The sequence below is a fragment of the Chamaea fasciata genome, unplaced genomic scaffold (genome assembly GCF_029207755.1).
Source record: "Chamaea fasciata isolate MVZ Bird 193981 ecotype frontalis unplaced genomic scaffold, bChaFas1.0.hap1 SCAF_2, whole genome shotgun sequence".
Classification (NCBI taxonomy): Eukaryota; Metazoa; Chordata; class Aves; order Passeriformes; family Sylviidae; genus Chamaea; species Chamaea fasciata.
Genome location: NW_027094087.1, coordinates 90,995,463 through 91,020,978, shown reverse-complemented (window position 1 = coordinate 91,020,978; position 25,516 = coordinate 90,995,463). Strand labels below are relative to the sequence as shown.

At 39.0% G+C, this 25,516-nt stretch overlaps 1 long non-coding RNA gene across 1 annotated transcript; it reads right to left on the bottom strand.

Moving 5' to 3' along the window:
* Positions 1-24,187: 24,187 nt before the first annotated feature.
* On the bottom strand, positions 24,188-25,454 carry LOC136286064 (uncharacterized). The gene is made up of 2 exons (XR_010719721.1): positions 25,392-25,454; positions 24,188-25,171 (listed from the first exon to the last, which is right to left on the bottom strand). It is a non-coding gene; the product is annotated as an uncharacterized lncRNA (long non-coding RNA).
* Positions 25,455-25,516: the final 62 nt, after the last annotated feature.

The window sequence follows — 25,516 nt, the reverse complement described above, 5'->3', positions numbered from 1 at the left end:
TAATTCCTACCAGCCTTCTTCATGTTGCATGACACACTGCTTCTTGAAACTAACTGCATCTACACTGTGTGGGAGAGGATGCTACTTTAGGGGGACATCTGCATTCATATCTGCATCATCCTGATGCCTGCACACTTTGCTTTGGAGCAGGGAACCCAGCGTGGGCTGCAGTCTGAATCCTTACCATCTTGTCAGGTTTAGACCCTGATGCAAGGTGTCACCTTTTCCATAATGCCCACAGTTCCTTGTAGAGGGAAAAAGCTGAAAGCAAGCCCAAGAACCAGATAAATTTCTGCACAGGCAGTCAGGAGACCATGGTTTGGATTGCACTGGAAGTTAAAATGCTTAACACTAGCGGTGGAACCCAGTGGAGGTTCTTAAGAAGTGAATACCAATTAAGTTTCATCACCTTGCCATGACTAACTGAACTTAACTAAGAAATTTAAGTTTTATTGTGGTTGGATTGGACTTCATCATGGGCCAATGCAGACACACAGGAACCTTTCTCTAAGATTTGCTCAAACTCTTATGACAGAGACTTCAGACTCTTTTGACTGAACTCCTGGTGCTGGCTCTCCAGTGGAGTGGCTCAGTCTGGGTAATAGTAATCCTATTAATGCCTGAACACAGACCAGAATTTTTGCAGGTGAAAAATTTTCACAGGAAGCTTTTTTGTTAATACCAGAGAAGAAATATTTATGTGAAGATAGGGACATAAGAGGGAGGGGCTTGAATGCTTAAGGAGCATTTTCCTAACAGTTTGAAACAGTGTCTGAGATTAGGGAAGTCTGCATGGTGACTTTTCAACTGAGAATGTTGTGTTAACCTGTAACCATTCTTCAGTTTTGGCATGCTCTCTTACTATCCTTTTAATTGGTTTTAGTTGAAAAGTAATGTTGTCTAATAGAAAGAAATTGTTCCTTGAAAACTGGAGCATTTCTTTCCAATGTATGTTTCCTTGATAATTTACTTTTTAAATTAATTATACTAATAAAAGCAGTTCACAAACATTCTTCATAAACACCAAAGAATCCAAATAGGAGAGATGTGACAAATACTCAAAATATACGGAAGTTTGAGATTTGTGGTCTGTGCCTTATAAAAAAATATGAAAATCTACCCAGAACAGAATTCTTAACTGAGGAGAAGATTTCTTAGTGTCTGTTAATACACATAGGAGACTTTACAAAGAGGGGGAGTCATTCTTCTCTATTTCTGCTGCCATACAACCTGGAGCTCTGAGATCTGTAATCTCTGCCAAATTTGATTGAAACTGGACAAAGTTTAAAAAGTCATTGGGCAGGCAGTGATAGCTGCACGAAAACAGTTGAACATGTCTGCATGCATGCACATACACCAATTGTATTCTGTGGAAGGAAAACCATTTCCAGCTCAAGCTTTAAATGTCTGCATTGTTATGCCCAAAGGGATAATCATTTGTATTAATTATTAAGGGCAGAAATTTCATATTAGAAATGTTTAAGGAAAATAGATCCAGTAGCACTGTGTAGAGAGCTGTCTGATTGCTCTTCATGTTGCTGAAAGTTGAGGTAGTCTCTTGGTACTCTATGACCAGCCAGCTGGCATCTGTAACAGACATTTCTTCATCCATAGCCCTTCAGCAGTTTGCACCACTAGTTGAACTAGTACGAAGTATCCAGTCATGTGAGAACTAATGTACTTCTTTGTTTTAGACACATCAACATTAAATTTTTGCATAACATTTCACAAAAAGCTGATGTGATAGAATTAAATATTTGTATTGAAGCTTGTATAATAGAAGGAAAAAGAAGACCTGTATAGTATATTAAAAGACAGCCTTTTGGCTGTGGCTCTGAACCCGAGGCATTACCTCCATGTCTGGATGTGCTAGAATGAGTTGCTTACTCCTTTTTGCTTAGGCCACCAGCTGGTAAAGGTCCTTGGGTGAAATAGGTGAAACCTCAGCAGTTCTTTGAAAAGGCATATGTGGTTCAATCAGCTGGTTCAGATTTCAGTGACAACTAACTCTCACTTACCAGATGGCACATATTTTTCTTTGCTGGATGTATAACACTGAGCTGAGCAAGAATGAACACAGGCACATCAGGGAGAGCTGTCTGTCCAATTAGAGACTAACTGTACTGTAAACCATTCCAATGCCTTTCTTCCTTTCTTTCTTCCTTTCTTCCTTTCTTCCTTTCTTCCTTTCTTCCTTTCTTTCTTTCTTTCTTTCTTTCTTTCTTTCTTTCTTTCTTTCTTTCTTTCTTTCTTTCTTTCTTTCTTTCTTTCTTTCTTTTCTTCCTTCCTTCCTTCCTTCCTTCCTTCCTTCCTTCCTTCCTTCCTTCCTTCCTTCCTTCCTTCCTTCCTTCCTTCCTTCCTTCCTTCCTCCCTCCCTCCCTCCCTTCCCTTCCCTTCCCTTCCCTTCCCTTCCCTTCCTTCCCTTCCCTTCCCTTCCCTTCCCTTCCCTTCCCTTCCCTTCCCTTCCCTTCCCTTCCCTTCCTTCCCTCCCTTCCCTTCCCTTCCCTTCCCTTCCTTCCCTTCCCTTCCCTTCCCTTCCCTTCCCTTCCCTTCCCTTCCCTTCCCTTCCCTTCCCTTCCCTTCCCTTCCCTTCCCTTCCCTTCCCTTCCCTTCCCTTCCCTTCCCTTCCCTTCCCTTCCCTTCCCTTCCCTTCCCTTCCCTTCCCTTCCCTTCCCCTTCCCTTTCTCTTTCTCTTCTCTTCTCTTCTCTTCTCTTCTCTTCTCTTCTCTTCTCTTCTCTTCTCTTCTCTTCTCTTCTCTTCTCTTCTCTTCTCTTCTCTTCTCTTCTCTTCTCTTCTCTTCTCTTCTCTTCTCTTCTCTTCTCTTCTCTTCTCTTCTCTTCTCTTCTCTTCTCTTCTCTTCTCCTCTCTTCTCCTCTCTTCTCCTCTCTTCTCCTCTCTTCTCCTCTCTTCTCCTCTCTTCTCCTCTCTTCTCCTCTCTTCTCCTCTCTTCTCCTCTCTTCTCCTCTCTTCTCCTCTCTTCTCCTCTCTTCTCCTCTCTTCTCCTCTCTTCTCCTCTCTTCTCTTCTCCTCTCTTTCTTTCTCTCGCTCTCTCTCTCTTGCTCTCTTTCTCTCTTTCTTTATCTCTTTCTCTCTCTCTCTCTCTTGCCCTCTTTTTCTCTCTTTCTTGTCTTTTCAAAGGCCAGTGATTTAAAACAGACAGTGCTTTTCAAAGATGGCTAGTTTCTTCACTAATGCCACAGCAGATCATTATCTTTGCAATGTCATGTTGACCTGGTTTTGTTCCATACATCTCTGTTCTGGTAAATTGGCAAATCCAGCAAGTTCTGTGCTGTATATTTGATTTTGCTTCTTTCTTGAGGTCTTCTGTGACTAGTAGCAGGTTGCCTAGATAAATAAATCCTTCTTTTCTCTGTATGGCATTTTATTCTTGACCAATGAGTTTCAAGTGTACTTATTTTGGTTTTGAATGTTTCATTAGTCATTGCATCTTTCACAGTTTGTTTGGATTGTAAATTGATATTAATGTGGTTGGTCTCTTAGAAAGATGAAAATAACAGAGCTTTGGAATATCCTGATATTTTCTCACTGTCTGGCAAATTTTGTGTTCATTTTATATTTGCCATTTTAGAAGGAAAAGGTTACTTATGAGAACACAGTAAGACAAAACACAGTATCAAGGTCCCTTGGATTTGGGTTGATACATCCCTCTGCCAGGATTCCCTGCTGCTCATTCCATTCTTTAGTTGTCGCGTCTGCTTTGGCATTAATGTCACCCATCACAAAGTGTAAGTTGTGTTTTGGTATTCTGTCAATCACACTTTTGAGACAATTTTAGAATTTGTCCTAGTCACTGTGTTCTTCTGTCAGAAAACATCTCTGCATGATTGACATCTTTAGGAACTTGGTTTGGAATCTGGCATATATGATGTGCTGGCTGATAGCTCCCAAACCAAAGCATGATTTTTCCACAAGATCTGTCATGGTGAATGTTATCCAGTTTGCATTTTCCTTGTCACACAGATGGTTCAGCTTTCAGTGGGTTCAGAAATGGGCCCCCAATTGTTGTCTTTAACAAAGATAATGACAGGAGTAAAGAAGAGAACATCAGTGCCCCTTACAGGGGCTTGTAAGCACATGGAGCGAGAAGTACAAGAATATTTCCCTGAAAGTCATCAGGGCAAACCACAATCCTTGCATGTTTACCTTGTTCCACAAGTTCCTATTCCCATGAGCAGAAGCAGATAACCATACAGCAATTCTATTAAATAGCTGGTCAGATTATCCAGGGTGAATATTTCCTTGCTTTCTGAGTCACTGCACTCCTGGAAAGCTCTCAGAGATGTTAGAAGATCCTCATCTAGCACTATTAGTCTTGGAAATGCAAACTGCCAAAATAGAGAAATAATGAAAGAACTGTATAAACCCTGAAAGCATTGGCATGATATGGGAAAAAAATGAGATTTGTCTTAGGAAAATGTGACTGCACTGTAGGTAATAATAATTCAAGACGTATGACTCAATACACAGACAGTGGTAATACTGGAAAAAAACCCCAAACTATGGAGTGGAAGGTGTAGTGATGAACACTTCATTGCTATAGTGATGGGATAATACCGAATACCACTTTGGACTGTCAACTTAAAGGCATCCTTTTTCCAAAGGAACTTCTGTGAATCCTTCTGGAAAACTCAAGTCAATTCTGGCCATCACATAGCAAGAATGATACTGCCAATCTGAAGGGAATTTGGAAGAGCAACAAAACTGATTAAAAGATTGGGTGGACTGAAGTATAAACATGAATATATAAAGTACTGCTTGATTAAGCCACAACTAAGGTGGTACACAGAGTGGAGGAAAATCAGGGAATGGGATAACATTAGCATACCCATTGATTTAGCTATAGATATCCAAGAAGAAGTGTTTATTGTGGTTACTGTGCATTTTGTAATTAGCACTATAAATTAAACACTTAAAATGGCTATTACAAGGAAAAGCCTCACTTTTATTAGGCTGTGAAAAAGAGAATCATAAAGACCCTTAAAGGTGAAAAGTCTCTAGCACTGGCAAAAATATGGAGTGGATAATCTCACAGTTGCAGGGAAACAGACTGGATGATCTTTGGTCTCTTTCCCTTGTTTCAGATTTTGGTACCAATGTGTATTTAGTATTAGATTGATTCATTTTCTCTTCTCATTGTGGTAATCTTTCACCTGCTTTGCTTTCAGAGTAGGAACTCATGTAATATATTCATTATCAATGTAATATTCAGCTAATCTTCTGTTTATGCCTTGGACTATTTCTTCAGATTACAAAATAAAGAATGTCTAAATAAAAAGAAAGAATGTCTAAAACAGTAAAAAAAATATTATTTGGAAGTCAACAGTGAAAATAAATTATCCATCTTCCTATTTTATGTTAGCTGTGAAATATTTCTGGCTATCCTTAGTTATATACTTTATACTTTTAAAACAAATAACACTCAAAAACCGCCAAGAAAAACTGCTTGTCTAAAAAGATAGACTACTTTATTTCAGAAGATATGGAAAACACATAAATACAATGTCCATTATAGTCTCTTCAGCTGGCAAGAACAAAAATGATATATTTTTGTCAATATTAATATAATTGACTAGGACACAGGGTAATCTAACAGCAACAGCTTTGGCATGTTAAGTGAAGCCAAAAAAAATAGTTAATATCCTCAGCCTAACCTTCGTATAATCGCATTACCTCCAGAACCTCTGTCACTCATGACAGATGTCCAGGGAGAATTTGGTTGTTAGAGAATGAACAAGAGGATAAGTGAGACTCTGGTTTGCAGCTCAGCAAAGCCACACATAGCTTCCAGCAATGCCTCAGACGTCCTCCATGAACACGGGGATGTTGCACTGCCAGTGGTTTATATCTCTTGCCTCTGAATGGTCCATAATAATTCTGCCTTCTCCCCATCCTGAAACACCATCTTTCTACATTTTCTGAGCAAAAGCTCAGTTCATAAATGCACCCAAAACACCTGCCAACAGCTGGATCAAATCCACTGGCTGGCAATTAGCATGTTTTGTTGGGGACAGAGCAGCACTGGTTCTGTCTGCCAGCGCTGTGATGCATCTGCCAGCAGCCAGTGTTGTGGGAAGGTGTGAAAGCATCACGGCCAACACCACTCCTGCCCCACAATTTAGCAGGTACCCTGTGGTTTCTGAACTGAGAAGCCTCATGCTTTCCCTGAAAAATATATATTGTCCTAATGTAATGTTTTTGTGTCACTGTAGCTGGGAACCACTACAGCTAAAAGGAGAGCAACAAATGTATGCTCTGCAGTTTGCATTGTTCACCTATATCTGACACCTAAAAAAGATTTGAATAGGATGAGAAAAATTTTAGAATAAACCATTTCTTTCCTCAAGCCTACCTCTTGAACATTACTTGTGGTAACCTGCAATATCTTTTTTCACATCTATTTTGGGAAACACTGATGTTGATGTTTGTTTGGTTTTCTTTATTTCATTTTAAATGAAAATGTGCAAAGTCCTGCAGCCTGAGTTCACCGAGGGGCAGAAATGCCCCTTTTCTGATTATCAATCAGTTATGATTCACATCTTCAGAGTTATTCTCCAGACTCTAACTAACCAAAATGCTGATGCCCATTTAAATTAGGATCCTTGTCTTCCTTCTTTTTGGCTCTTTCTGACATCATGTCAGGAGGAAGGAGAGAGCATGTTGGAGTAAAGCTCACATTAATAAACAAAATAAGTTTTATAACGGTGTTGAATGAAATACAGTGGTATTTTGAGCCTTGTCCATAATTGCTTTACTGGTCTGATATGATCGTAAAGATTCAATATTGGAACAAGGCCTGGAATACAAATATTTCTAATATAAGGGATATTAATTGGGTTCTACATTGTGTATCAAAAATAAGAGACTGTTACTGTAGTTAGAAGGATTTGTGCATTACTAGGAATGCCATTATATGTGTAAACTATATGCAGAATGTTTTTTATTGCTGTTTCCAAATTGACTTTAGGTGAAAGCGCAGCTGGGTGGGGAGGAATTAGGCATTTAAATATTCAGCTCCCACTTTTTGAAAATTGGACTGCAATTTGGAAAGTGCATTCTCTCTTGGGAAAATTAGGCCTTAAAGTCCTGCTGCAGATGACTGACAGTGCCAGCTCTCCATCAGTCCCTCCATTCCTGTGATCACTGGTTAATTCTCCATTTAGATGGCATGACTAAATTTCACATTGTCTGCTCACACAGCGAGGAAATGTACTGTCTGCACTATCTTTGTAGAGGAGATATTAAGCAGAAAAAAAGTCTTTTGCATTAAAGACCTTTTTTCCCAAGATCACACTTGTGCTCACTGATGTCAGTAGCAGCAGCCAAAGGACCAAGTTATAAAAAGCTCTTGGGTCTTGAAGAACAGAGCAGAGCATGACACTGGAATTTGGTCTTTTTAAAGAGAGATAATGGCTTCCTCAGCTATTGTCTTGTAATGGACCCAGGTTAATTAACACGTTTGTAGTAACAGAATACAGTTACCTGAGTTTAGTGATCAACTATGACTACAATTTCACTGAAGAAGCAGTTCTCCTTACCATTGCTCCTGACTGGATATCTGTGTACCTTACACCAGTTGTATTCTCCTCTTTGTGCAAGCAACCACACAGCTTCCTCTGGAAACATGATATCCATTAAAATTATCTAGGAAAAAAAGTCAGAGAAGTTTTGTGTTCATCCATGTCATGGCTACAAAGAGCCACCTGTGCAGGTAACAAGGGAGGGTCCATGACCGTGCAGCTACATGTGGAAGGAATTGCAGCTACCTCCTCTTGTAGAAGCTTGGATTTAAACTGGCTTCATCTGACCATGAAGCCTTCAATAGTGGAATTTCATACCATGCTGGCTATGATCTAAAGGTAGAAAGGATGGCACTGCACCCATTTCCCTTCCATCCACTTCCAAGATTCCTGATCCATTGAATGAACATGTGGTGACCTGGATCAGCTTGATGAACTACTGGAAAACTAAACAGCCATTCATGGCTGGACCACAGCATAGCTGCACAGCCCTGGAAAGAGTCATGGGATGGGAAAAAGTTGCAATTGGCCTGGTCAGCTGTAGCGGCACTTGAAATAGATCAGCACAAAGTTGAATAGAAACCCTGAAAAGCAAAGGTGGGTTCAACTTGTTTCTGCAGAGAATGACATCTACCTCAAAATGTTTTAGAGATTCACCACATCCCCCTCTACACAATTCAGAGCATTGCTTGTCTCAAGGTAGCATCTTCAGTTTAAAGAATGTTAGGTTCCTTTTCGTTATCTGCCCAGAAGTTTTGTGCTGGATAGAGTTCATGGAGCCAGTTACTTGAGTTTTAGCTGTACTTGATCCCCCAAGATGCTAAATTGTATTTATACGCACTCTAAGGCCATTTTAAGCTTGCAGGAATGGTGCTTGGGAGGTCCAGTAGAAAACAGATATACTCATTTCCCAGCTGTGTTCCTTGATAGATGTCTAGATACCTTTTGGTTCTTTCTCTTGTTTTTATTTCATGTTGAGTTCAGTGGCATTTGGAGAGCCTCTTGTGTCTCTTGTTCTCTACTAGAGGGGAGTAATAATTTTGTGGGGTTTTTTTGAAGGGAATCTGTATGAGGATTCACATCAATAAAATTTTCTAAAATAAATGAGGGTGACAAAGTTGAGCTCAGGAGGACTTCTTTAATAACAGAGATAGAAAGCACCAAAGTCTCAGTAAATAAATGCCTGGTAATTGACTTACAGGGAAAAAAAATCAGCCTTTTAATAAGTTGTATCATTAGCAATGCTAAACCAGTCCTTGACGTTATTGTCACAGAGATTTTTTTGCTTCTTTTCCCCTTCCTGCTTCCTATTTCTAATTCAATCTTTACTATTTTGCAAGATTTTGCCAACAGAAAAAGCCTCTGTACATCAAAGTGGGTAGAGAGTGGCTGGGATGAGGTTCTGTCAAGGGAGAGAATGGGACACTCGGCATTAGGAAGAAGTACTGTGCACTTAGAGATGAACAGTTTTATTTTAATCCTTTCATCTACTTTAGCTCCTTTTTGTTTCAACTGCCATAAACACTTGCTGTGGAGCCAGTGTTCAGTACTAAAAAGATTTTTTTGTGTGTGTGTTCCTCTCATTTCTGTTGAAACATGACACTCAAATTGGAGATAGGAGCAGAGATCAACAAACCCTGTCAGCTCTTGTCAACCCAGGTGTAACAGTGTGATCTTCTTAAATTGCTTCTAATCTGCCAAAGATCTCTTTATCTGCAGTCTCCATCATGCTGTTTGCTCACATTTGGTTAACACTCTAAATTTCCCTTTTGGAGGTGTCACTGTTTGCCATTTAGCAACTAAGAAGAACTGTGAGAGCAGCTTAAAGCACATGGATTTGGGAAGCTAGAAAAGCTGATTAGCTATTCAGGGAGAATAATCTTATTGAAAGTAGTAAGAGCTGTATAAAGAATGCTTTTCCCTTTCCTTGTAACAATCTTCTAATTATGTTGTCAAGCTTGCTGTCGTGTTCTCCCCTTGTGCCATTAAGAAACCGTTTTCTAAGTTAAGAAAGAGATTTCCAGATTGTGATGGTGTTTGCTGATTTTTTTTTTTATTGTTTAAAGAATCTGTGTGTATTAAGCCAAACATTAAAAAATTATTCATGTGCAGCATAATTATCTGAGATGAGGCTCTCAAGGCTGTTGTGGTGGCAAGAGAGGCAAGGGGGTGCTCAGCAGGTGGGGGTTATTCTTCCATATGCCAGGGGATTTTTATGTCTCTGACTGGGATCTGAGTCTAGGAGGAACCTCTGTGACTAAAATATGATCACAAATTGATAGATGCTCAAGGGGTCAGAAGCAAGGCCAACAGATCTACACCTGCAGATTTGCAAGCAAACCCAAATATTTCTTGGTAGTGGATGAACAAGTCCAACTGTGCCCTAATCTACTCCTTCATTTTTCCTTTGGTTCATGTTTTGATGAAAAGAATAGGAGCCAAACTTCTAAATATTCCCTTCAAATTGGATGTCTGGTAATTCAGTGGCTCAGTATGGGTCCATTCACTGGTATCAGCATGTTGGTGGGCAGACAGTGTCATATAATTAAAATAAAATATATTAGTTGCCAACCAAACCCAGACCTGCTCAACTGTCTTCCTGTTTCTGATTGACGGCATAAACACCACCTATCCTGTGGCTTTAATATTTTCCCATTGAAAATGCAGTGATTTGACCAAACAATATTTCAGTAGTATTCATTAATTTACTTTGGCTGCTGAGTCTCCAAATGACAGTTGAAGTTCATATTAATAGCTGGTAGGATTAGGCATATCAAATCATTAAAACCATACCACAGTTGAGGAAAAAATCTGCAGAATAACTATCTTTATCAAAATGACTTACTATGGTGTCAGTTCTGACACTATGCATTGTGTTTTGTTATTGAGACACAGTGACTTCTTTCTTCCTCGCAGTTAATGACTAAAGGTGTGTAGAAAGTGTTACTGAGCAAATACAGTGCACTGCATAAGTTTTTTCTTTGAAAATATAATGGCATGCCATCACATATTTCAATTTTCTGGATGTTTCCCAAAGTCAAATTTCTTCTTCTCCCATTTGCCACTGTGTGACTCTATTTTATTCAGCAAAATTACTTTTTATTTCAACAGCAAGCAAAAAAAATTGGCTAAAAAATTTTCCTCATACAAAATACTTTCTACCTGAGTGAAGATAGTTCTGCTTGACTGATGCAACTCACCAAAGTATAACCATTTTTCTTTATAAAAAAGTAACAGTCATTTTAGAAGTGATTTAAAAAAAAATCCTCTTATGTTTTTTACCACGTCACATACATATCCATTATGCTACTTAGGTATACAATTGGCCAGTTGAAAAATTTTTATCACCTTCTCATAACATAAATCAACCATTTATACACACACATACACACACATATATGTATATATAGATAGAGATGCATACATACATACATTCAGCAAATTCTCCTGAAGACTACCAAGTAGGCTGACAGAAATTGTGAACATCTCCAACAGAAACTTATTTTATTTGCACTTCAAAAGTCAGGGAAATATTTATGTACAATATTTTTGAGCTGACAGATCTGCAGTTTCAGATGAAACCATGATGTATTTTCCAAAATGAGGCAGAATTCACTTTTCCTTCATACATGCTATGTACTGTATTAGCAAGGACAGTATCTTCTAGTCTGTAAACAAATCCTCAACGTGCTGAATTTTATAGGAAAGCTAAAACTACTACTTAACACAGAATTTGCCTCTATAAGTGAAAAGCCAGATGTGCCTCAAGGATTTGACAAGTGGGAAGAAGTTGATATATATTTCATATATACATATGCATATTTCTTTTAGTGGATAGAGCTAAATTTTGCTCTCATAAAGTATGCATCTACAGTGAGAATCTATTTCTCCTAAGTGAGACTTTCCTTTTATTTTGTCTTCTCGGACACTATAATCAGAATGGAAACCTGTAAAAATTATTGCTGTTCCCAGATCCAATGTTATTTTAGAGAGTATGAATGGTATGTAGGGTTTGTGGTCAGTGTTAGGTTTGACAAGACCCTTAATAATCTAACTCTACCACATACTCTTCTAGATTGTGACCTCCACACCTATGGAGTCCATCTTTTCACTTCAGGGAATGTTTTATCAGACAAAGCAAGTTTATGATCTGTACCTAACCTGGCATTCCTCCCATAATCACATGGGATTGACATCCATTTCCTGATCTTCTTTTCAATTGTGAAAACCAGTATTCTTTCCAGGAAAACATCCCCAAATCTTTACTTACTATATGAATGCCTAACATGATGAATTATGTCAGATTCTGAACTGCTGTTTAAACCTCAGGAAATTCAGTGAAAGGAATGTGCCACAACCTGATTGCAAGAGATAGCTAAAGGGTACATAAACTGGGGAATACTGCAGATTGCCTGTGCAAATTTTCATATGGTCTTTTGGCCATACTGCCTGCTGGTGTGTTTGGGAACACTCGGGTGCAGCAGTAGTTTAACAGGTGTGTGTCAGCCTACACACGATTTGACACTGGGGGCATGGGAAGCATCTTTCAAGCTGATAGATGCATTGGCTGACTTCCATTCAAGGTAAGAGAAATAATTGTGTTCTGTCTTGGAGCTGTATCAGAGACATCACATTTGGTGCTCATTCTTTTTCAAAACTTTTATGCACTAAACAGGCTGCCACACAAAGGTGTAGTTTCTTCTTCCTACTTCACATTTCATTTGTTTTCTCTGCCTCCATCCTCAGTGCCTCTACTGAGAGCTCTTCCTGTGGAGGATGGTACAAGCTTGTTCTAGTATTCTGACCATTCACAAGCTGTATCATTCTTGACCCAGAGTATATAATTAATTTTGATTATTCACAATTTATGAATGCCTCGAATTAATCATAACTTTTATACATAAATTCAGTTTTTCACGATTATTGCTATCCCAGTCCCCAAGATATAGGAGGATGCAGTCTCCGATTTGAAGAGCTTACTTTCTAATTTGATCCAAGACAGAGGTGAGCATAAATGAGGAAAGAAGAAAAGAAAGAAGGAGAGAAAGAAGGAGAGAAAGAAAGAAGGAGAGAAAGAAAGAAGGAGAGAAAGACAGAAAGAGGGAAGGAGAGAAAGAAAGAGAGAAAGAGAGAGAGAGAGAGAGAGAGAGAAAGAAAGAAAGAAAGAAAGAAAGAAAGAAAGAAAGAAAGAAAGAAAGAAAGAAAGAAAGAAAGAGAAAGAGAGAGAGAGAGAAAAAGAGAGAGAAAGAGAGAGAAAGAGTGAAAGAAGAAAGAGGAAAGAGAAGAAAGAGAAGAAAGAGAAGAAAGAGAAGAAAGAGAAGAAAGAGAAGAAAGAGAAGAAAGAAGAAAGAGAGAGAGAAAGAGAGAAAGAGGGAAGGAAGGAAGGAAGGAAGGAAGGAAGGAAGGAAGGAAGGAAGGAAGGAAGGAAGGAAGGAAGGAAGGAAGAAAGAAAGAAAGAAAGAAAGAAAGAAAGAAAGAAAGAAAGAAAGAAAGAAAGAAGCAGAAAAGAAAAGAAGGAGAAAAGAATGAGAAAAAGAAAAGAAAAGAAAAGAAAAGAAAAGAAAAGAAAAGAAAAGAAAAGAAAAGAAAAGAAAAGAAAAGAAAAGAAAAGAAAAGAAAAGAAAAGAAAAGAAAAGAAAAGAAAAGAAAAGAAAAGAAAAGAAAAGAGGAGGGTCATATTTATTACATAGATTAGTACTGTTACATCTTGGCAATTCTGAATAATTTTCAAGTATCCCTTTTATAAATCAATAAATAATGATTGCTGCCATAGCAGAGCAGTTTAACCACTATTTTTTGGCTGATTCTTTTAAGTATCACTTTCAGAAGTGGCTCATGAAGAGCAAAGGAATAGAGTAGAGAAGAAAAACAGAACTGTTTCCATGTGTGTGGAATAACTCAGATAAATAGTGTAGAGGAGAGTCTTCCTAAGAAGCTGTCCATGAAGTACTTGCATCAGTTTCCCTGACAAAACAAAAACTAACTTAATAGTGTGAAGTGATAGAAGACTGCAACAGGGGCACTGAACAAAGGCAAGATGGTTAAGGAAAAAGAGACATTATGCAATTATTGCTGCACTCAAACTCTGCACAGATGAATGAAATCAAGGTAAAAAGCCAGAAGGAGGAAGACTAGATGACAGAAAGGATTTGATTACCACATACCAGATTACTGCTAAGGGTTGAACTGAGAGCTTAGAACAATTGTTGTCTGTAGATATATGTTTGTGGACAAAGTTATTATCAACCTTAACTGTAAGGAACAATAACTTCAACTGAGTTCTTGTCATCCAGAAGTCAACTGTCCAGTCCAAACTCCAGAGACAAGCAGCAGCACTTCCAGAGAAATATTTACATGTTCTTGCAAGTAAGTGGTTGTCATCAAGAACAGAACTGAACCATGCATCAACAGAATCCTCTGTTTCTGCAGGATAAACTACTTAAACGTGCATGTGCAAGTGATTGTCTTCATTCTTATAAGGCCCATTTTTTTCCCATGATAAGCAATGAAGTGTAAGGAAGTGTGCTGTGTTTCAGATTTTAGGGTTTGGGTTTGGTTTATTTTTTTAACACTATGACACTATGTAGAGTCCATCCAAGTGGTATTTATTTTAGACACAGCAGCAAAAAAAAAAAAAAAAAAAAAAATCTCTTCCCACTTCTTGTGGTTAAAAAGAGAAAAAGTAAATTAAAAAAAAAAATCTAAGATTAATAACTGCAGGTTGTCTTGACATAAAATGCCTTGTGAAATAATTCACGGAAAACTGACTGCAGTTAGACAGATACTTCATTATTAACATTCCATTACAAACTAACTTCAGAGGAGGCTCCAGGAGGCAGCAAAGTTGCTTCCACACCAAAAAAAACCCAACCCAACAACAAAACGAAAACAAACATAAACCAAAACCAAACAAACTAACCAAACCAAACTGCAAATTAGATCTTTTCTCATTTGAAGACCCAACCAATGTCTGCCTTTGGCACTGATTTTTCCTAAAGGTTACATCACTGTACATCACTGTGAGAAATCAGCAGAACATCTCCTACTCAGCTGGTTGTTCCCATTGACTGTTTGCCCTGTGATCCTTCAGGAGTTCAGTGTAATGACCACTGCCATCACCCTGGGTGCAGCTTCCTGTTCTGAAGGGTTATTTAGAAATGGTAAATGTTAGCAGAGATTAGAGGAGGAGGAAGAAAAGGGAGAGATAGTCTGCACAATGTCCAAATAGGTATCTGCTAGGCTGGTCTTACCAAATGAGTGTGACTTCAGGTAAAGTCTAGATGGAAATGTCAGAGATGGGAAAGTTTCTGTTCTTGTTCTTAGCAAAGAAAGTTGTAGGGCATTGCAGAGAAGCAGTACACCAAACTGGAGCTTAATCTTTGTTCCTAACATGAGCCAAAATAATTTCAAGCTTACAGGACTCCAGAAGAGCTAACCAAGGAAATGGGAGTAGCCTGGCCTTTCCCAGCAGTGTGCAACCTTGGAGCAGTACTTTTTCTGATAATTGCTAATTTTTGTGTAGAAGAACAATGAAATACATACTTCAGCCTGAGCACCTTCATGCTACCTACTGAGGTTTTCTTTGCAGAATGTCCATTCCTTCTTTGCTTTCTGCTGTGCCTCATCTATATGGCTAGATCAAATGTGTAAATACATGTCAAAGTTCCAGCACTGATACTGGAGGGTACATGAATCCAAATGGGGTGATGAACTCAGCAGAGCAGATGAAATGTGCTCTGAGAGATTATAGTCAGAAAAGCATAAGAATCACTCACTGCAGCAGGTCATCATATAGTGAAAGTTCACTGTTTAGGACCATAGACTTCTATCCTCATCAGGAATATTGTGTTATTAACATGAAATACATGAATGAGTTGTAATTAAATAATTAACCAGTTTACATAAAGTTCATGTGTCTTCTAGTTGACAGGAATAAAGGAAAACAATCATCTTAATTTTTCTTAACTTTCTAGTTTCACTGTTCAAAACTAGAGCTGAAAACCCAAGTTTTCTTGCCTTCTTATCAGTCCTTTCACCACCAGTGTTTGGCTCTAGGATAGAATAAACTCCAGACTCAGAGTATTGTAGATGTAGATGAGATGCAATCTAGAATCTAGGTTCACCTAAAAATGACAAGTACATTGTTCACCCAAAGCATTGTCTAGGCTCTTTTGACTGTACATCCTATGTACAACAAGAGCTTAAACACCTTCCTCCCATGTAGACTTTTGCATTGCAGACACCCACAGGTAAGGTGCCTGACTGTAAAGCTGAACATTACTCATGAATTCCAAAAATAGTCTCCAAATCTTCTTGTAGCACAGCTGCTGCAGGTTATTGATCTACTTGGGTGAGGCAGAGAATGTTTTCTCCAAGCTGTTTCTGTTATTGCTTCTTGATATTGTGACATGAACTGGAGAAAGCAGTTATGCCTAGTTCAACTTCATGAAAAATAAGCCTTCATGCTCTGGTTTTGGTCAGGTTTTCTCAGAGAAGTAGAATCAAATTTGTAAATGAGAACCAAACCAAAACTAACTCACATTTCAAAGGAATGGCACATACCTCTTCAAGGCTTTTCTTAATTTCCAGTTGAATTTTGCTACCCAGCCACAAGGCAGGTCTGTGTACAGCAGGAAAGGTTTTGGTGGTTGAATTTCCTCATTAAGTGGAGTGTTGAACTTTATAGACACAGTGAAAAAAGGAAGAGAGAGCAGTAAAATGTGAATTAAGCTGATGTATCCAAAGCCTTGCCATTCCAGTAGAATGTCTCCTAATTGCATCCCTGTAACCAAACTAAGGTGCTCATGACTTTCTAATGGCACTACTATTGTGCCTGGTATGTTTATGTACTAGTATGTCATCTCTGTTTACTAAGAATATATCCCCAAGATAATTTGATGATAGGATGCATATGAAGTATCTACACAGCATTGTCCAAAGTTAATCTGTGTACTGAATTTCTCCTTGGAATGTCCTCTTGGTAATTGTATTCAGAAATGCATTTTTACTCTTGATCCTCAGTGTCTTTGGTTTGCTGTTCTTCCCTTGCTTCTTTGCATAAGGACCTGGCACTACCCTGGCTGGAGAGCCATAAGTATTTGCTTTCTTCTGTTAGAAGTGGAAGAAGTAGAGTATGCATAATGTATTTTCAAGTATACTGTTTAAAAGTTAGTTCAGGGTAAATGATCTACAACAACACTTAAAGGACAGTGACAATGAGAGAGAAATAATATTTTTTTTGCTCTTTCCCTCCCCACCATTTCTATAATCCATTAGTTAAACCTAAATTGTGTCCTTGCTCAAAGTCATGCCTGTTAACAAGAGTTTTCTTTCTTAGTTATTTTTCACAGGCCCTTTGAGAGAAGCCCAGAAACCCCAGACCAAAGCGAATGGCTTTTTTCCCAGGAGGAAGGGGAACCCCTGGTGCTGAGAGTAAAAAGCATCCTAAATTCCTATGGAAAGGACGGGAAACACTAATCATGGTGGGACAGGCAGAAGAGGGGTATCAGTGTCCTTACTTGGGATAAGGACAAAGCAATCAGGAAGACTTTTTTTTTTTTTTTTTCCCCCTACATGGGTGGCTCAATTTATGTGTCTAATTCTGCCTAAGGAGATGACTCCTATTCTAAGGCCTAGGCACAGTGAAAATGCTTCTGTTAACACATCTCCTTCTACCCAGTGCAAATGTCTGTCAACACCCACAGCAAGAAAACAACCATATGGGAAGTGTTCACAAGAATGGACTTTCTCCTTATAGCTGATGAGCTGGTTACAGGCAATAGCCATATCTGGCAGATAGTGGTGCCACTTCAACTCAGATATCATGAAGATGTCTCAAATTTATAAGCCTGTTTTTAAAAAAATGGTAGGAAGGCAAATGAGTCTGCAGCTGATGTCAGTGAGACAGTCCTGCCTGCACCAGACGGTCTCAAAGTTTAACACCCTCCCCACCCCCTAAAAAAGAAAATCTATTTCTGAATTTTATTCCCTCATTCAAAAATCCATAGACCAAGAGCAGAAAGAACTGTGGCAGTATTTGGCTGGATTGCCTGTTCATACAGGACATATCTTCCCTAGAAATAGGAACACAGCCTGTCTTGCACAAAGAGACCATTTTAAAGACTCCAGAGACTAACAAGGTTGCTCCCTGCCCTGGTAAGAAGCTCCAGAATTTATTTACCTCTACTTCTGAGGAGTCTTTTTTTTTCCCCAGTTTAATTTTGTATTCTAGCTTTTGTTATGCATTTTTCTGAAAGACTGAATAGCTTCTCCCTGCAGCATATCTTTTTCATGTCTGATAATCTGAAGAGAGTGATCAAGTTGCGTATCAACTCTTTTGCTTAAAAAACAAGAGTGGATAGACTTTCCCAAGAATGACACTAAATGGATTTTTTTCCATCTTTGAAATATTTCTGTGCTTCCATTTTTTAGCTTTTTTATTTCCTCCCCTTCCCCCTCCCCCTTCTAAAAGATGTATACCAAAGCTGAATACAAGGGTTTAATAGAAGTCTCATCAAGGAAAAAAAAAAATCAGTTCTTGAGTTTTAGTTCATATTTCTAATTAGTGAGGGCTACATTGGTCACAGCATTACAAATAAAACTCAGGATTAGGCAGTTATTGAAGGCAACACTGATCTCCTTAGAATTTTCCAAGACAGGTTTCCACACTATAGATAGAACTTGTAATGTTCATACAGAAACATTAATTACTAGATTTCCAAATGCTATGTTTATTTCTAAATGTGCCCATTCCACATAAAGCACATAGTAGTGGATTACACTTTACTCCACCCTCTGATAATGTACTAAAAACATTGTTTCACTTCACCTAAACTGGCAGCAACCAAATTCAGGTTCCAGTGGTGCTGCAACAGTTAAACAAGGGCATGGGTATGTGAGAGAGAATACAGAGCAGAGGAAACAGCTCTGCAAGACATTACATTTTTTTTGTACCAGGAATTATTTGTGAGTCTGAGTGAAACAGCCACAAGCAGACAAGCAGAAAAGTTTGGGAGCTACTTACCTATGTAAATGATTAAAATAATTTGATGCAGTGAGACCAAGGACCATTCCCAAGAAGCTCTAGCAGTAATGCTTATTGATGCCTTCCTGTTAGCAACCACATTTTAAGACGTGTCACTGAATCAATTTTTAATCCACCCAACTTGCACCTGTAACCTAAGATTTTTTAATCATGCAGTACTCTGTCAAATGCTTTGGAGAAATTCATGTAAACCATGTCAGCACAGTTGCCTTTATCAAGCAGACCCATAATCTTGTCAAAAAAAGCTATCAGGTTTTTTGACAAGACTTACTTTTCATGATACCATACTGACTGGCATTAATTAGATTTTTAATCTCTAGGTCTGTGTTCATAGAATCACAAATTAACTTTTCATAAAACAAGTGAATTTACTCTGCTATCCCACAAAATAGATCAGATTCCTCTAAATAACCAGATTTCGTGCAGGTGTCATTCTTTTGGGGCTCCCCAAATTTTAAGATGTTTGCTTTAAGTACCTGCATTAGACAACTCTTGGTATCTTCTCTGTCTTTTTCAAGACTTGCATGTGAGTTTCTAATTTTGAAAATGTCACCAATATGTAGCACAATTTGAAAAACAAAAAATACCTGACTCAACTATTTTTAACTAAATATTATTAAAGCATCAGCATTATTCAGCTGCACCATTGGAATGACTTCTGTTTTAAAAGAAAATTAAATGCCCAAAACAAAAACTCAAGAGGGCATAATTTTTTTTCCTAAATCCCTCCGGATGTGTGTGAGTTCCTCCTTTAACATCAGGTACAATTCATTACAACACATTTCCCATGACAGACCAAGAAATTAAAGAAGTGGTTACTTAAAGATGACAACAATAAGAGAAAATTTTCCGTGGTTTTCAGTGCAGCTCAGCACTCATGAGGTCCATTCTATAATACTAATTGATCTTTCATTAACACAGTTCAGAAAAGATTTGGACCAACAGGAGAAAGTCAAGATAAGCATAGCAGCAATAAAGAGCCAAAACCTGTGAAAAAAATACCAAGTAGGTTGAAATTTGGTAAACTTCAATAGAAAGGATGACAGGGGAAGAAGCTAACAGCCTTCAAGTACATGAAACATACCTGCACAGCAAAAATATGAGCATCTGTTCTCCTTAGCCCTTAAATGAATTGGATACAAAGGCTGAATATGCAGAAGACCTTCTAAAAACAAGAGCAGCAAAGCCTTACAGCTAGTGCTGTGGAAGCAGTGGGGTCTTTCACTGGATGTTTTTCTGCCTTAGGCCATGAAGTAAATGGATGATCTCTCCAGGTGTCTTCCAGTCCTGACAGTCTGTGTCATGGTTCTCAGGAACAGGGCTTTTCTGCCCAAGGTCTATCATGAGACTGAAGGTGTAAAAAACTCTCTTTGTTTCAGCAACTCTCCTTCCAGTTGGGAAGTTCTTTCCCTGTGCAGGTGTGTGGTGGGGTTTTTTCTACAAATCCTTAGAAACAGACAGTCTGACATTCTCATCATCATAACATGGAGTCATTTCCATTGTTATGAGCAATGAGTTGAGAAGTGAGGTAGATACCTCTGTCACTGTAATTTGCCTCTATTTGTCAGGCTGTATTAAATGTTCACTTAAGAGTTATTTTATCATTTTTAAATTATCTTGGCATTTATTTTATTTACTAATAGCAAGATTTTTGTGTGGGCTGCATGTAGCAGCAGGCAGCAGCATAACAGCGATTCTGCACAGCTGCTAGTGCCTCTTCTTCATGGAGAGTGAGTGGGAAGAGCAAGGAAATGAGTGGAGATTTGGCTTCTTCCCTTCAGTGTGCCAGCTAGCACAGTTGAATCATCACAGCAGGGAAAAATGTAAAACTGTGTATCAGCAACAGATGACTTTCCCTTGGAGCACAAGAGCAGTGCAGTATACTTTTAGGTACTTCTCCATAAAAAACATGTTAGATGGTACAGAACATACCACACACCGATGCTCAACTTAGCCCTGAGTGAGTTGATTCAGGCACGAGGTGTCAGGCAGACACATCAGTGTGGTACCCCACCTTGGCTAATTCACCCCAAATGACTGGTATTTCTCAAGACCTCTGTGCTACATCAAAATCTTAGTGAGACTCAGGCAAGGTTTAGATTTCTAAGCTACAAATCTCTTCAGATGACCACCAAACTGCTAACTGCAAACGCTCCTTAATATTTGGCATGAAAATCATGTTAGATTTGTCTTCTCTCTCTCTCTCTCTCTCTCTCTCTCTCTCTCTCTCTCTCTCTCTCTCTCTGTGTGTGTGTGTGTGTGTGTGTATCTAGCAGGGCATCACTATGGACACCAAATGCTTAAGCCCCTGTATTCTACCACCAAGGCATCTCTTTCCCTTTTTCCTTCTTGAAGCTGACTCCTAAGAGGTCCATGTCAGTCAGTAAGAGCTCTTCGAAATCACCTTTTGGAGCAAGTGCTACCTAAGGTACAATTACATTTATTAAATAACTTGGTAACTTTGGGTGCCTTGTGCTAAGAAATATGACTTCTTAATAAAGACTGTGCCCTGAAAAAGAGATTTGTACACCCTAAAGGATGACTTTTTGCCTAGGGGCTGGTCAGCCTCATATCATTATCCTGAAAGAGTCCTAGGAACTCTGGAGTTTACTGTTGGGAATTATGTTCATGTCATAGATAGATATGGTCTTTTTATTAAATAATATTTAAAAACAGTTGAATGGAGATTAAAAGCCAGGTATATTCCCTTCTTATATGAGCTGCTTAGCAGAATCCATACTCTTCTCAATGCACTCATAAAAGATCTCTTTTGATCAATTCTGTGAATATCTTCCACCAGTGGTTTCTAAACATCTTTAGGGATTTTTTTTTTTCTTATTGCCTTAAAGGTTCTGTCACCTTGGTTGTTGCAAAAAGGCTATGATGATGTTTAAATAGTTATCCTGTTAGCTGCATCTGCTCCTTTTCATACTTCTCCTTCCAAGGCATTGGGGCAGTCACTGGGCATTAAATCATGTAGCTCAAAGGATCAGCTCACAAAACTAAACACTGCTAACTAAATACTGTGCTGTTACAAGCAAGGGATAAGAAGGACTACCCCATTTCTTCCTGGGTTTTAATTATTTAATTAAATTATTTATTTAATTAAATTATTTTAATTATTTAATATTTCCTGGGGTTTGATTCTCTACCTGTGCAACTTTAACAATAATTTACAGAACTCCAGCAAATAAACAGCCAGATGTGCCCTGCTTTAGGATCCTGTCAGCACATAGTCAATCAGAGTAACTCATCCTGTTGAATTTTGTATATCTATGTTTCTTGCTGAGCTGAAACAATATTGGCTTCCTTAAAATGGCCTCAGATTTTTGTCCTGTAAATCTGATGGGATTCTTTCAGTTTTATCTGGAAATTGATAATCTCACCATTAGTTTAATAGTTAATGAAGAACTTTAGATTTAGTATTCTGGAAACTGACAAATCAAAAAGGCATGGCACTTTTTTCACCGTGTTTCAGTGTCAGGAAAATGGAGCATTTTTCCTTTCTGAACTTGACAATTCATTCAAAGCTCCTTCAAATTCATAAGGTTGTAATCAAAGCATTTTTATTTATATGTGAAATTCAATTAATCTTAAAAGAAAATACCAGCATGTAAACATACTAGTTAAGCTGTTTATCTTAATTTTTCTCACTTCAGTGATTGAGACTGTGTAGAATAGACCGTAAAGACTGCACCAAAGAACATTTTCTCTTTTTGTTGCTTGTCAAATTATTGCTGTGACACCCATAGTTAGTAGTGAAACATTGTGAACCACCGTTAGCAACAAAAAAAAACAGAGTGTGAGTTGCTCATTGAGTTTAGGTAATGTACCATAAAACATAGCATGAAAACACTAATTTTGTCAATATATATTAGTAGACAGAAACGGTGTTTACCAATGAGAAGCTGAGATGGTTTTAAACATAGTTTATTTATCTGGATGGGTTTTTTAAGCTCTAGTTAATCATTTTATGTTGAAGGAGCAGAATCTGCAATTTGACCTATGTGTCAGTCAGTCCCAGAGAGATGTTGTACCTGACAAATGCTGACATTTTTACAGTGAGCGACACATGCATCATATCTTTGACATTGAGCTATCAGGTAAGGCATCAGTGCTGTTACACCAACCATGTTTTGTCATTTTTTATCTTTACCATGTTATTTTGATTAGTCTTCCTTTGTATTTGACATACATGCAACATACAGGAAATTTGTAGGTCATCATTTCAGTCCTGCTGGTACTTCCCTTAGGAGTCTAAAGACAGCACCTGACATTAGCTCCTTCCTCACAGACCTGCCCTGACTTTGGGTATCTAACTGAAGATGATCCTGAGACTATTGTTACAGTGTGGCTGTAGGAGCTGTACAGATAAGAGCTAGTTTTATTTAATTTATCTGAACTGTATAAAGAGAATCATAAAACCCAGTATTGTCAACCTTTAATAATACTACCATTGAAACCTTTCATTATCTTAATATCAGTGTATTCAAGGAGAGGTTCTTTGTCTCTGTCCTTTTTCTTAAGATGCCTGTTTCTCAGTGTTAAGTAGCAATTGTTGGTTAAGACCAGCAGAGGGGAAAGCATTATTTCTTGGATAGCAAAACAGTTGATCTAAGCACATCATAACAAACTTCATAATGCGGCAAACATTGCAGGTCATGCATTTCTTCATTATCTTTTCTCAGTCTTTCCCGTAAGGTTTATTTTCTATGTAACTTCTTATATTGCTTCTGTGGTTCTAGATGATGAGCTCTGATGAGAACAACTTTTGTTGCACATTTCATTCCCTGTCCTGTCACCTTTCAGGGGAAGAATGGAGAATGTGGTAGATTTGGCTTTGCAGGCAGACTAGGGAGCAGACTAGGATTTGGTTCTGCAACCAGACCCTGTACACAACAGAAAGATATGCAACGTAGATTCAACCTAGAACACTTCCCCAGGTCACTTACTTAACAGGACATAAAGCACTGCCTCATCACAAAAAAAAGTTAGGTTCTTGCTGCCAATGCCTAAGCATCAAGGCTGTTTCTCTTCAGAAAAGCAAGGGGCAAGACACCTCAGAGAGCAGTGCGAATCTTTCACCGCTCTCTTGAAATCCAATGGCACAACAGTCATGATGACAAAGCACATCAGGAAAGCTGACTAATGGCAGAACAGAAATAGAAACTGTAGAGTAAATTATCAGCAACCACAAAAGCCACGCCTTGCCACTAGCAAAGAAAGGTAAGGATCTCAGGATAGTCAATATCCTATGCTACATACTGTCAAGTTATCCAGACATCCCAGGAAGTGGACCACACCTCAGGAGAAAACAAAAAGTACATATCAGTCCTGTTAGGAGAAAATGTTCCTTCTGGACTGTAGAAGTGGCGCCATTAATGTCAGCTTGTGAGCAAAACATGACAGATGAACATGGAGAGCCCTTCATGGAGTATCATAATGGCCCAATCTATGCCAGTTCACGCAGTAAGGATACTCCAGTTCTTCTTACAGACCTCATACTGGAGAAAGACTTGGGAGGTATGGTGGTTTCACATTGGCCAAATTTTGTTCAGCAACTGGGAGATAGGATTTTGGGAGAAAAAGGCAAAACAGGCTCAATTTAAAAGTAAACCCAGATTTTATTAACATACACTAAGGAAAGAGAAAAAAAAATAAAAAGAAAAAAAATGAGACATTCAAACACCTACCCCTCTACCCCAAACTGTTCACTTTCCCACTCAACACAGAGAGAAAACTATGATTTTTCAGTCAGTTGCCACCATTTAAACACAATCCTACATCACCTTGAGAGAGGAGCCCCTCTAGAGTTTATGGAGAACACACCTCAAGAAAAGGTCTGGTGGCTCTCAATGTCACAAATCTGCAACCGCCTGGAATTTTGAAGATTCTGTGCAATCCCACCCATATAATAGTTTCCCAAGCTGCTTATGGGCATCCGCATGCTTGGGGTATCATTTTAAGAATGCTTTTCTAGTATAAAACAAGGATTCTCTTCTTCTATCTCTTAAAATCGTCTCTATCTCAAAAGAAATAGAGACCTCCTTTTATGCCCAGCTGCCAGGGAATCACTTCCTCTCCAGAATCATCTTTGTCTCAAAGGCTGAGACCTCCTTATTTTTTTCCCAGGAGCCAGGGACATATTCTATTCAATTAAATCTCATTCATATCAGTACACACAACCCTTTGACTAGAACTTGCATTCCCCCAAACAGCATTACGGTATTACATGAAATAGTCCATTTCTCCATAATTGACATCCAGAGAAGTCCGGTCAGAAATGTCCACTTCCTCCATCCCTTCTTCCAGTGGTCTTGATCAGTTCTTTCACTGACTTTGTCCCAATGCTGTCTCTCTACATTTCAAATCACTCTGTCTTCCACGGAGGAGGGAAAAGGGTTAATGTCTTTGCCCAGAGTCTTTTTTTTTCTCCTCTCCAGCTGACTCCCGGAACTTCAAGGCCGCAGGTGACGGTGCAGGGGGGAAAGGGGGAGAGGGAGCGTGCTCAGGAACGATGCTGGATGACCCTGTTCCACCCCTGGTCAAATCTAAAGCAACTCCAACTTGCATCAGTTCCCTGGAGCTCTGGAGAAAGGTTCTCAAGATTTTCTCCTCCCTCGCACCAGAGGCTCTGGCAGCCAAGCCCAGAGCACGGCGGCCGCGGCCCGTGGCGCAGGGCCAGCCCTGCCGCTCTGCAATGCTGCTCCTCTCCCCATGGCAGGAGCCGGGGGACACAGGGGACGCTGCCGGCCCGGCCCCGGGCTGGGCATGGCCCGGGGAGGCGCAGCCCGAACTTCTGACTTACCAGGTGATGCTAGCTCCTTGCCAGCTGGAAAAAGAAAAAGGGCCGAGTCACCTGGGACCTCTGATTTAAGACTGGGCTCTCCAAAGGCGTATACAACACTCTTATTCGTCAGCCAAGCTGTCAAT